Genomic DNA, 13,678 nt, shown 5'->3' on the forward strand with positions numbered 1-13,678 from the left:
CAGCCCATAAAAGAAGGGGAAAGAAAGAGTTTGAAATGCTTGATTTGGTGCATTCAGACGTATGTGGTCCCATGCCTACATGGTCATTAGGCGGGGCTGAATACTATGTGACATTCATTGATGATGCAACTAGGAAAGTGTGGGCTTATGCTATAGCTCGGAAGAGTGATGTGTTCCAAGTATTTCAGAAATGGCTGGCCTTGGTTGAGAATCAATCAAGTAGAATGCTTAAATGCCTACGGACTGACAATGGTGGAGAGTATCTCTCTCATGACTTTCAGCATTTCTGTGATACACGTGGGATTAAGAGGGAGCTCACATCCCCTCGTACTCCAGAGCAAAATCCAGTTGCAGAAAAGATGAACCGTACCATTCAAGAAAGGTTGCAATGCATGCTTTCCAATGCAAGTCTTTCTGGTGGTTTTTGGGCTAAGGCAATGAAGACTGCAGTGCATGTGATCAATAGATCACCTAGTAAGAGTTTGGATGGTGGTATTCCTGAAGAAACATGGAGTGGCAAGAAGCCCTCTTACTCTCACTTGCGTATATTTGGATGTGAGGCATATGCACATGTGCCAAAAGAGCTTCGAAAGAAGCTAGATCCTAAGTCTAGGAAATGCATCTTTCTGGGTTATGGTGAAAGTGGAGAGATGGGCTATCGTCTCTGGGATCCAGAAGCAAAGAAGATCATACGCAGCCATGATGTGGTCTTCAATGAGAAGAAGATGCATAAGGCACCCATGAGGGATGTGGAAATGAGGAGAATCACTAAGGCACCCATGAGGGATGTGGAAATGCATAAGCCACCCATGAGGGATGTGGAAATGAGAAGAAGATGCATAAGGCACCCATGAGGGATGTGGAAATGAAGAAGATCCATAAGGCACCCATGAGGGATGTGGAAATGTGGAAATAAGGCACCCATGAGGGATGTGGAAATGGTGGAGAGTATCTCTCTCATGACTTTCAGCATTTCTGTGATACACGTGGGATTAAGAGGGAGCTCACATCCCCTCGTACTCCAGAGCAAAATCCAGTTGCAGAAAAGATGAACCGTACCATTCAAGAAAGGTTGCAATGCATGCTTTCCAATGCAAGTCTTTCTAGTGGTTTTTGGGCTGAGGCAATGAAGACTGCAGTGCATGTGATCAATAGATCACCTAGTAAGAGTTTGGATGGTGGTATTCCTGAAGAGGCATGGAGTGGCAAGAAGCCCTCTTACTCTCACTTGCATATATTTGGGTGTGAGGCATATGCACATGTGCCAAAAGAGCTTCGAAAGAAGCTAGATCCTAAGTCTAGGAAATGCATCTTTCTGGGTTATGGTGAAAGTGGAGAGATGGGCTATCGTCTCTGGGATCGAGAAGCAAAGAAGATCATACGCAGCCATGATGTGGTCTTCAATGAGAAGAAGATGCATAAGGCACCCATGAGGGATGTGGAAATGAGGAGAATCACTTTCCAGGATGTGAATCCACCTACATATGTTGATAGACAGCAAGCTGTCCATGCACCAAATGTACAAGAAATGATACCACCAAGTACTCCCACAGGTATACAATCAAGGGTAGATGATGGATCATATATTGGTGGAAATGATGAGCCAAATGTGGCTGATATGCAGTGGGATAGCAAGCTGAAATGCCATTGAGAAGATCATCTAGAGTGTCTAGACCGCCTGATAGGTTTGTTCCAAGGGTAGACTATGTGATGCTTACTGATCGCAGGGAGCCTTCTTGCTATAGAGAGGCTATGATGTGTGAGGATCAACGCAAGTGGGAGTATGCTATGCAATCAGAGATGAGTTCACTTATGAAAAATAAGACTTGGGACTTGGTTTCTTTGCCACATGGAAAGAAAGCATTGCCATGTAAATGGGTCTACAAAATGAAGGTCACAGGTGATGATGTGCCTAGGTACAAGGCCCGTTTGGTTGCTAAAGGGTTCAAGCAAGAGAAGGGTGTGGACTTTGATGAGATATTCTCTCCGGTTGTGAAGATGACCACACTTAGATGCATGCTTGGACTAGTGGCAGTAGAGGATATGGAGCTTATGCAAATGGATGTCAAGACAGCTTTCTTGCATGGGGATTTGCATGAGGAAATTTACATGGTGCAGCCGGAAGGCTTTGAAGAAAAGGGCAAAGAGCATTTAGTTTGCAAGCTAAAGAAGAGTCTCTATGGTCTTAAGCAAGCGCCTAGAGAATGGTATCAGAAGTTTGATGCTTTCATTCGGTTCCAGGATTTTAGGAGGAGTGAAATTGATCACTGCCTCTACACTAAAAGGGCTAAGGATAATAGCCTGATAATCTTGGTACTATATGTGGATGATATGCTATTGGCTAGCAAGAATACTTATGAGCTAGATGCATTAAAGGCCAAGTTGCATGAGGCCTTTGATATGAAGGATTTGGGACTTGCAGGTCATATTCTTGGTATGCGCATCACGCGTGATCGGAGTAGGAAACTCCTTTGGCTTTCACAAAAAGAGTATGTTACAAAAGTATTGTAGCGTTTCAATATGGAGGGGGGGAAGGCAGTGAGTACTCCATTGCCTCCATATGTGAAACTGAGTCATACAGATAGTCCCAAATCAGATGAGGAGAGGGCCATGATGGCCAAGGTCCCTTATGCATCAGCAGTTGGGAGTCTTATGTATGCTATGATAGCTACTAGACCAGACATTGCATTTGCAGTGGGAGTTGTTAGCCAGTATATGGTTAATCCAGGAAAGAGGCATTGGGAGGTAGTTAAGTGCATCATGAGGTACATGAAGGGTACCAAGGAGATGTGCATTTGCTTTGGTAAAGGAGACATGCATGTACTTGGGTACACAGATTCAGACTATGCAGGGCATGTGGATAGTAGGAGATCCACTTCTGGTTATGTGTTCACCTTTGCAGGTGGTGCAGTGTCGTGGATGTCTCGCACACAGAAGTGCGTTGCTTTGTCTACCACAAAGGCTGAGCATGTTGCAGCCACAGAGGGTTGCAAGGAGGCTATATGGCTTGATCGGCTAGTGGGAGATTTGGGGATTCATACAGGTGTACCGACATTGCATAGTGATTCCATGAGTGCTATTCAGCTAGCACGGAATCCGGTCTTTCATGCAAAGACCAAACACATTGAGGTCAGGTACCATTTCATCAGGGAGGTTTTTGAGGACAAGCGCATAGAGCTTGTCAAGGTTCATATAGATGATAACCCTGCAGATATGCTGACGAAGAGTCTACCTAGTCAGCGGTTTGAGTATTGTCGTGTATTGATGGGCATTGGATAGTATGCTCACTGGTTGTTCTCCCTTAAAGGCACATTGTCCTTTAAGTGGGAGGTTGTGGGGGTTAAAGGTCATTGTGCCTTTACCCCGGTTATGTACAATACTCAAACACATATATAAATGAATGAAAAAGAAGATTAGGGTGGTTCTGCACCCACCAAAACTTGCGTGGCTCTCTGTCTCTCTCTCTCCTTCTTCCGTTCTTGCTTCTGTTGAGAGCACTCTCATATGGGATACTGATTGTGGGATCCAGAGGCCAGGAAGATAGTACGCAGCCATGATATTATCTTTAATGAGGACAAGATGCACAAGAAGCCAGAAAAGACTATTGAGATATGCAGAGTGGTGTTTCAAGAGGATGGAAACCACCATATGAGAGACATGCACAACCTATTCCACATGATGCAAGGCATGGACAGCCCATAGATCATGAGGTGGGAGAGCCACATCTAGGTGGACAACCTCAGGTTATGCAGAAAAATCAGTTAGGACAGCAAGATGCTCATGGTGAGCGTGTTGAGATGTTCCACTAGAGTCTCACGACCTCCACAAAGATATGCTCCATCTCTAGATTATGTCAAGTTGACAGATTGTGGTGAGTCTTCATGCTTTGAGGACGCTATATCTAGGAATGACAAGCATAAGTGGGAGAAGGCTATGCAGTCAAAGATGGATTCTTGGATGAAGAATGCTACTAAGGATTTGGTTTATTTGCCCAAAGGAAAGCATGCATTGCCATGCAAATGGGTTTACAAGCTGAAGACGTCTCCAGCAGATGCATTGCCTAAGTATAAAAGGCAAGGTTGGTAGCCAAGGGTTTTAAGCAGGAGAAGGGTATTGACTTTGATGAGATCTTTTCCCTAGTGGTGAAGATGACTACCCTTCATATAGTGCTTGCATTGGTTGCCAGAGAGGACATGGAGCTTGTCCAAATGGATGTAAAAACAGCTTTACTACATGGAGATGTTCATGATAACATCTATATGTAGCAACCAGAGGGGTTTGTTGTGCAAGGCAAAGAATGGATGGCATGCAAGCTTCAAAAAAGTCTTTATGGGCTGAAGCAGGCTCCTAGGGAGTGGTACCATAAGTTTGATGCATTTATGCGATCCCAAGGGTACACATGGAGTGAGATAGATCATTGCCTCTACACAAAGAAGGCATCAGATGGTGACCTTCTTATTTTGATTTTATATGTTGATGACATGCTTATTGCTAGGAAATGGGATGTGGATGCCTTGAAGAAAAGGTTGCATGAGACCTTTGACATGAAGGATTTGGGTGATGCTAGTCACATACTTGGCATGAGGATTGTTTGGGATAGGAACAAGAAACTCCTTCATTTGTCACAGAAAGAGTACATTAGCAAGGTACTTGAGCGTTTCAATATGAAGAGGGGGAAGTCCATAAGTACTCCGTTTCCTCCATATGTGAAACTCAACCAAGCGGACAGCCCTAAGTCAGGATGAGCGGGCTGAAATGGCAAAGATACCTTATGCATCCACAATAGGAAGCTTGATGTATGCCATGGTTGCTACACGTCCAGATATTGCCTTTGCAGTGAGAGCTATTAGCATGTATATGGCAAATCCTGGCAAGAAGCATTGGGAGGCAGTGAAAGGTATCATGAGGTACTTGAATGGTACAAAGAACATGTGCATTTTCTTTGGGAGGAAGGACACATCTGTTGTTGGATATGTAGATGCTAATTTTATAGGGAATGTAGACACCAGGAGGTCTACTACAGGATATGTTTTCTCATTCATTGGAGGTGCAATTTCATGGGTCTCTCATTTGCAGCCATTCTACCACTGAGGCAGAGTATGTTGCAGCCATTGAGGCATGCAAGGAAGCTATATGGCTTACTCATCTAGTGGGAGACTTGAGCATTACAGGAGAGGTTCCAATTTTGCACTGTGATAGTCAGAGTGCCATCCAGTTGGCATGGAATCCTGTCTTCCATGCGAAGACAAAGCATATTGATGTGAAGTATCACTTCATCAGAGAGGTGATTGAGGACAAGCGCATCCAACTTGTCAAGGTTCACACAGATGAGAACCTTGTAGATCTTCTTACAAAGAGCCTTTCCTCAGAGTGGTTTGCACATTGCAGAGTATTGCGGATGACATTAGGATGCCCATCTTCTCCCTTAAAGGTGCATTGGCCTTTAAGTGGGAGGTTGTTGGGGTAAAGGCCAATGGCCTAGTATATACCCCTTTGTACCATACATACATAATAAGAGCTTATCTTGATCTGGGTGAGTTAGCACCCACAATTTTGGTGTTCTCCCTTTCTTTGTTGCTCTCCGATAAGACCTCCTCTCCATCAATAGCAAGCATAGCAATAATGAGCAGGTATTAATACATTAACAAGACAACAATAATCAAAATTATATTCTCATTAAATCATGACATCATTTTATTTATAAAACATGTCATTGTATTTACATGAGCATTTCGCAACTTCCTGAAATTAAAAAATACAATGTGTAAGTTTCTATGAATTTCATATATTACAAAAACCCAATTGATGTAAAATAGATATGCACATTAACAAAGGACCAAAAGCTCACAATCTAGCACTATGTATGTTGCATGTTTTACCCATGTTTTAAAGCCATTCCATTTACTTATGGTTTGTTATATGCACGTAGCTTAATCTAGCATTACATTATTCTTATGGCTATCCAACGTGAGTCACCTAATCAAGTTTTATGAAAACTAATGTCTTATCCATTGTATTAAAACCTTTCCTCTCATGACACTACATCATCCTATAGATCATGAAGATAAACTTAGAGCATCGCTTAAGAAGGTAATTGCATAAATAATCAATCCAACTACCTGCCAAGTGCCAATCAATGCTGGTTGCCAACCAAAGTGGTGACGAAAAGAGAGATTCATCAGTAGACTATTGTATAATATGGAAGAGGTCTCCAAAGACCTTGCAGATTGGCCTTGTGCATGCAGGGGTTCCAACAAATTCCCATCATTATCTAGGTGAAAGAGGCATGTTGATCCCACAATACTGACCCCTTAATCATCCTTGCAGGGAGTTGGAGCTGAAATTTCCTTGCCCAGTATTGGATTAGTAGTGATGCGGGTGTCCCAATGGGTTCCCATGCCCAGCTCTTGCGTATGAGCTATTATGGGCCAAAATGTGGTTTTGGCCTTTAAGTTGCAAGAATATCGATTAGGGAGGATATGAGGTCCTACCACGTTATATATGGCATATGGGTTGACAATGATTTTGTTTAGGGGACCATACAATACCAAGAAATGGGCATGTTTATATTATTGAGCCTTGTATTAATTTAGGGTTTCATTTATAAGTACTCAACAATTTCTCTTGCTCTTTGTACACACCCACGAATATCTATAATTATAGTGACCAAAGTTAATATATGATTGAATTGTTGTATTCCATGAAGTATTACCTACATAAGAATCAAAAGCTTTTGCTTGAAATGTGACTCTTAGAGAACTAGTTGTAGAAGAAGGGTGAAAATGGATGTATATGAATGAGTCATGGAAATAAATTCGAGTGCAAATAGGGGTCTTGGGAGAACATTTAAATGGGGCTGATTCCAACATTTTCATTGATATTGACTACTATGAGTCTGTTTTTTCACCAAGGAGAGGTTCAATCTTAAATAAGAAAATCCTTTAATAAGTTAGGAGTCTTCGATCCATACTTTTTCCTTATTTGGACTATAATGTTGGAGTTTTTGATCCATTATCTTTCATCACTTATTGGTTTCCCTTTAGTCTTAGAATTGATCTAATTTTAATATTGGAAGGACTTTTTTTGGGATCAAGAACATTACATAAAATATCTACCGAGCTTTCTCAATGTGGATCAAAAAGCTACTAGTATGTACGTCTGACATTATATAGCCTTTTGATTTTATCATCAACATGATAAGTATTTGAAATATTTCTTCTTTTCAATAGTTAAGAACTTTTTTTCATGATAATGAAATAGTTCTTCTTTTCAATAGTTATGAACTTAACCCTATAACATAAAGGATGCAATCAAATTTAGATTTTTCTAATAGAGTACTGAAGGAAGAATAAAGAATATGAAATAACCATGTAATTGTCATTGATTAGTCCTTAGTTGGACAAGGAAATATGTTTCTAGACCATTAGGACTGATACTTCAGTTACTTTTGGGGGTATTATAATTGATTTTGGCTTTATTTGCTTATAAATAGATGTGATAGGACGTATAAGGAAAAGGCTTAAAGATTTATGGTGTAGTAGATTTACGATATAGAGAATTGAACTATTTCAAGATTATCTAATTCATGTCTATCTCCTTAGTCTTGGTCTAACAATAAAAGGGAGGTTAAGGGAAAGGAATTTCCTTTGGAACTTTTTTATTATACTTTTCTACCCTTTGGAATTTCCTAAAAAACCTCCTTTCTTGTATTTGGGAACTATGAATACCAAGGTTTGAATATTGCAACTCTTAATGGATGAACATGGATAAAAACAATGCATTGGCATTGAAGCCTGTAGTCCTATAGTACATAGCATGCATGTTCTTGTTGAGATATGGTGCCATGCACACATGAATTAGAGGCTAAGGTATGGTATAGGAAAGAATCAAAGTAGCCACCCTAGGATGTGGACTACATGATGTGGAGATATGGATCAAGGATATCCACAAGGAGAGATGTGGATCAGAGGATCCCACATGTGTTGACTATTCAAAGGCACTCTCTATATATAATGCCTATCATGTATTGTTGAGTACACTCACATTGCAAGAGATATAGATTTGCTATCTCCCTCTCATGTCTTATTTAGTGTGCTTTGAGCCTCCTTAGTTCTTCCGCTGATCTTGTGTGCACCAGGCTTAGTGGCAATTATATATTGGATCTTTCACATGGTATCAGAGCATAGGTTGCCCACAAGCCTAGGTAGTTTAGAGTGAGTGGCACACTCTCTTATCTTGATGTTAGGGAGAGTTTGTGAGATTATGTCCATGAGATAGTTTGAGTTCATGGAGTGTTCATTATTCTACTCTCAGGAGAGAGCTATTGGTCATTCCTTTGCTTAGGTAGAGAGAGTTCTTTGAGTGTTCATTGAGAGAGCTTGAGAGCTGTTTAACTCTGCTCTTTGAGAGAGAGAGAGAGAGAAGACCCTTGTTCTTCTTCTTGTTCAGAAATATATATATCTATATTTTTTGTTCTCCCATCCTATTCTAAGAGCGAGGTCGAGAACTAATAGAATTCTATCCCTTGAGTCGTTTGAGAGACAAAGAAAGAATCGAGGGGAAAGTTGTCGAGTATAGCTTTACAAAGGGGAAGTTAGAGCCTGCTGCCAAGAGTTCAGCCCTGAGGATTGCGCAAAGCTCAGATTTCAAGCAAGTAGGATCATTCATGCCTCCAACCAACAAAGCTCCTATCTGCATCATGAAGACAACCTAGCTAGCAAAGAGCATATATGCTAACTCATGAGCAATTGAAGATTGAAGGGCAAGACATCCCATAACCTCTATCATGGGTCATGGGCTATGTATAGATCCACCTATCCCCCTATGGAAAACAACATGCCTATACTACATCCAAAAGTGTTCTACCTATGCTTTGCAATTGTACACCTTCATCGTCTAGGTGACCCTGTATCTCAATAAATCTAGTTCTCTTCTAATCTAGGTAACCTTGTGTCTCCCTCAACACTAACAACAATATCTAAATTGTCACTATGAGCTCAACTCAGATCTGGGACTACGACAAGTCCCTATACAAACATATGCATGGTCTATAACCATAATTCTAAACTCAAACATGACTTAATGCAGAAAGAAAACAATAAATTATTGATCAATACCTCATTGGGATGATGGGTGCATGGGGTGATGAACCAACATTTGCCTCCACCCCTCTAGCAATAAAAGAAGTTGAGGATAAGTCTAGGATGGTCCCTACTTAAAAAAGCCAATGCAAAGACGATACGAGTACTTAGTGTCTAGGCACTCTTATGAAAAAAAGTAAGCCATCAACAAACTTAATGAGAAACTCAACCAATTGCACATAAGAAATGATAGAAGGATACAAGAATAGAGCAGCATACCTCAACAGGGGCAATTGCTACTGCCAAAGATGATTATACAACCCCTAATACTACGTCTCCAATGCTAAAAAGGATGGATGGCAAGACCTACATGCAATATGTAAAAAAATAATGGATTTGTGCTCTAAATATGGACCATTGGCTCTAAATAAACCTATAGTATTTAATAAATTATAAACAATTAAGTACAAGAACAAATTCATGTATTAAATATTTATTTGAATGGCCTCATAAGGACCCATAATTCCTCATAGGTTTAGGTTATGTCCTTACAGGGCCATCTACATCCTTATATGTCCTTACAACTCCTCATATGTCCTTATAAGGGACATATATGTCCTTAAAACTCCTCATAATTCCCTATATATCCTTACAAGGCCATGTGGGCCCTTGCAAAAAATGTGTACTTTTGTACAAGCAATGTAGGTTCCTTATAATGCCATGTAGGTCCTAATAAGTCCTGAAACAAGAAATGAAAAAATCTAGAAATTATTGAATAATTACTAAAATCAAATAACACATCATGTAGGTTCCTTATAATGTCATGTAGGTCCTAATAAATTCTAAAACAAGTACTAAAGTCAAATATGACCACACATCATTAAAATTTCAAATCTAAATTGAGCTTATTGCAAACAAGAAAAAGAAGCACATAGCTCTCAAGTGCTAATGGAAGCTAAAGATGACAATCCATAAACAAAACCTGCACCTCCACTAGAAAAGGAGGTTGATGATGGCAATTACATGTATTTTGAAGACAAATGAGTACCAAAAACTTCAATTTTCAACTAGAAGGAAAAAGAGAGGAAAAGAAATACGAAAAGAGATATATAACTTGTTGATGGGAGTCTTGAATCTTGAAGTATCACTTAACACATGATAAATGGGATCGATTATTAATCTAACACCCATTGTGATCTGGCTCCCTAGTGCCTATACAAAAGAGGACAATATATATGCATGCCTCCCTCTTAAGTGTGACCCAGTAGCACCACATGTAGTAGGTCATGCACTCCAAGTTGTAGGTTGGTCCTACAACCCTCTCACTACTACTAGGTTTCATGCTATTGTAGTTTACCTAAAGTCATAATATAAAATCTGAATAAAATTGCATCCAAAATATAAGGGGATCTAATAATTATAAGACATTCTTACATGGTTAGTAGGCATGTATCAACTATAGATATGTGATGCTATCGATGGGTGAGAACACCCTGATATTGTCAAGGGTTTCCCCTAACTAGCCTATTGCCATTCTTGTCTGCCATGAACATGTCTAAGATAGCACGCCTGACTTAGGAAAATTCCTCACATCCTCATATGAAAGGATCCAAGATATAGGAACCTGATGCTAGGTAGCTAACCAATCCTCCATGGTAGTTGTGCTTCCTAAATGACAAAAGGATGCCAACATGGATGCTAAGTCACTAACAAGATGGATGATAGATGGGATGTCGAGATCTCAAGAATGGATAGCTGGTAGCTCCCTACCAAGGGACTCTATGAGCTCTGAAAGGGGTACTCCTTTGTCATCAGGGGAGGAGGCTTAAATAGGGGTGGTAAATGACACAAGGGATGGACAAGGAGGGTGAAAATATTGAGAATGGGGGGCAAGCAGGGATGAAAAAAAGAGAGGTGAGGGAGTAGGAGTGGAAGGGAGAGAATAATGAGAAAAGGAGAGAAGAGGGAGTAAGAGGTGAGGGGGAAGAGGGTGGGATATGGGTGAGGAGAGGAAGATGGAGGTAGGGGAGAGTAGCAGGGAAGAGAAGGGGGGTGGTGAGACAAATTGGAAGGGTAAGATCAAATGCTAAGAATGGAGGGCAAAAAATTCTAAAGGAGGAGTGGTCATAAGGCAAGCACCTAATGCTAGTGGAAGGACAAGGAAAAAGTATTCACATTAGACCTTGGAGGCACTACAAGAATTTGACTCGCTTTCAATGCTTTTTTTTTTTTATTTACATTAAGAAAATTGTCCTTGAGTTTGGAAAGCAATATTTGTGGCAAAACAAAAGCATGAAATATTTGTCCGTATTTGCATCAACATTTCCATCCATAAATTAGATTTTTATTATAATGCAAATATTTGGTAGATTTCTAGAAGCGATATAGACAAGCATTTTGATGCTTATATAAATGAAAATATTGACTCTTGTAAAATTCCTAAAATTTGTTTTGATGAAAATATTGATGCTTTTTTCAAGTTTGAAATTTTTTATGGAGGCCAAGCCCTAATCTTTTGGATGAAAGTCTATTTTACATTGTTTTTGGCCATTTCATTTGTGTATTTACATTGTTTGAGTAAAAATTCTAGGCTTGTACTATAGCCTATTCATCAATTCCTACTTTCTACCCATCAATACTACACATTTGCATGCCATATACAATGGCCTAATCATTGGAATCATGACTCCCACCCTCATTGTCATTGTCCTTGTCAACATTCCCTTTGTCCAACTCCTCATCTCCCCCTCCACTTACTCCTCCTAGGGTATCTTGTTGGGCCTCTGCCAAGAATTGGTCTCCATCTTAGGGCTATTTAACAAGCACATATGTTAGAGGTTACTACAAATTCTTCTACTTTTCAATTTGAATTTGAATATAAATGTGTGTAGTTTGAAGAGCTTACATTAACAAAGGGCATGTATTCCATGCTCTCTTTGAAGAGCTCAAAGAGGTCCTTCATATAATTTTTATAGGCGTATCTGTATTCATCTACTACATGCCCTACCCATTTTTCTAGGACTAACATTTACAATAATACATGTTAGTTTGAATAATACTAAAAGAACAGAAACAATAGCTAGAGAACTTACAAAGACATGGAAAAAGTGAGCCTTGCCTCCCAAGCCTAAGTGGATTGGACCACTTTAGCCTTCTGGCAACTATTGCTCCTTTTGTTGATCAAACTTCGTGGGCTCCTCGCATTCAGCTCCTTAACTTTTTTCCAAACATCATTGTGGGCCCAAGCATCTTTGCCTTCCTTATTCTTTACCTCCCTATGTATTTGGTCCTTTCTTGCTTTGAGTAGCATAGTCATCTTTTGCAACATCTAGTGGGAGTAAAACTTCTACTCCAACCACACTAGGAATTCCTCCCTCATTTGGATCAACACCCAATCCTTATTATTTTTTGTTATTTCCAAAAGTCCTCCATTACCTTCTTGAAGGCAAAGCTCCAAAGCTAATGCATTTGGTTATGATTCACTTACATCATGAATCCAACATGATTTGGTTTTGGTCATCAACATCGTAGGGGAGAGTGGTGCAATTTTTGGGGGTCAACTTTTGCCATGGCACTTCCACCTCCCAAGCCAAAGCATCTACAAGACCTACTCTCTCTTTACCTAGCACTCAAAGTAGCTTGGGCAATAGAGATGGAAGCGGGTAACGTATCTACCTCTGCTCTCTTTGCTCAATTTTCCTTAATCTTCTTCCTTCACCCTATAAACCCATTTATTTTGCAATGTTGTTTTTCCCATAGGCAAGCAAACCAAATCCACAGTCTAGTTTTGTAGCAAAGAGTCCATTTCCTCTTTCATGCCTCGCTCCCACTCCCTTTTAGATTTAGTAGAGACTCGAGACATCCCAACCTTGTCTATATCAACATTTGGTAAATAATATGGAATCATCACGGAAATCCAGAAGTGATACTTGGTGTGTACCTATCCTTACGTTAAAGCCCCCAACAAGGAGAGCGCTAAAAAAGGCCATGATGTTCGGATAATGGGTTGTGTATGGTCCTCATGTAGGTCCCTTGAAATATGAGAGGTCTCGGGGGGGAAATAGGAGACTACGATAAAAGAGTTCCTCTCGAGGGTTCTATCAGATCTGAACTCATAAGATCCTAGCATGTGTATCTCATCTCCCGATGGAGATCATCTTGGTAAGGGATGATCAATATAGTACTGCCACTCCTCCTAATCCTCAAGCTCCACCTATGCACCAATTATCATTCCCGGTATGCTGCCTCCCATGTGTATACATTGATTATTAGCAAAGGGTGCTTTGGATGCTAGTGTCTCTATGTAAAAAGCTATGTCTCAGTCTATGTAAGAGTTTGAGAAATTCTCTAGATATGACCATATAGTACCATTGCAGTCCCAAACACTACAACATAGGTTCTCGGTGTTCTGAATCTCATGGAGCCCACCCCCTATGTAGTGGGTCCACCAAATGCCCATCAAGGACCTGAGCCGCCCCTCTCGACCTACTTCCCACTTCTCCTCCTTATTGGCAACATCCCTTTGCTATATGAGGCTACACCTCTCCTCTACTTGTAGGGGTGTAAGTCATGCTCTTGAACTCTTAAGGTGGAAGTCA

The sequence above is a fragment of the Dipteris shenzhenensis genome, chromosome 18 (assembly GCF_047967505.1).
Source record: "Dipteris shenzhenensis isolate YYH24624 ecotype China chromosome 18, Dip_SZ_1.0, whole genome shotgun sequence".
NCBI classification, from domain to species: domain Eukaryota; kingdom Viridiplantae; phylum Streptophyta; class Polypodiopsida; order Gleicheniales; family Dipteridaceae; genus Dipteris; species Dipteris shenzhenensis.